Below are 719 nucleotides of genomic sequence, written 5' to 3' on the forward strand. Positions count from 1 at the left end.
AGCCTCTGGCGGTGTGTCCCCGGGGGGCGGGGCCTCGTCGCCCGCCTGGTCGCTTGCCTGGCGCGGGAGGGCGAGAGGGTGGGAGGGGGAGAGGATGGGGGGCGGGGGAGGGCGAGAGGGCGGGGGGCGGGAGGGGGGCTGGGAGGGCGGCGACGGTGTGTGGGGGGGGGCCGGGGGCTTGGCTCTCCTCCCTCCCGGCCAGCTCGGCCAGCTCGGCCTGGGCGGCGGCCACTTGCGAAGAAACCTCGTCAACACTGACGTTTGCGTCGTCGGCCTGCGGTATGAAGGCAGCATGATTGCCGTCGGCTCTCTCTCTCTTCTCGACTGTCTATGTGTGTGCGTCTTGGGCCCCGGGGTGGTGTCTTGGCGTGAAGGCAGCTTCAGAGTATCGGCAGGTTGGCGCTCGCCGGACTACATGCACCTCCGTATCCGCGGGAGATCTCCCCCCCCTGCGCGTTTAAGCATTGAGGCGGTGGGGGGGGGGGGATGCGGGGAGATCTCCCCACATCTCCTCAGGGCATCTGGGCCCTCGAGAGACGGTGGGAGCTGCGGGTGGGTGTGGAGGCAGCATCAGAGCTCCTCGCGATCATCTCCCGCGTGGGAGGCCTGGAGATCTCGGGAGGTACGGGGAGATGCGGGGACAGAGAATTTGCAGGCGCATGGGTGTATATCCCGCATCAGGGACCTGGAGATCTAGGCAGGATAGGGGAGATGGGAGC

Source organism: Emiliania huxleyi, assembly GCF_000372725.1.
Source record: "Emiliania huxleyi CCMP1516 unplaced genomic scaffold EMIHUscaffold_233, whole genome shotgun sequence".
NCBI classification, from domain to species: Eukaryota; Haptophyta; order Isochrysidales; family Noelaerhabdaceae; genus Emiliania; species Emiliania huxleyi.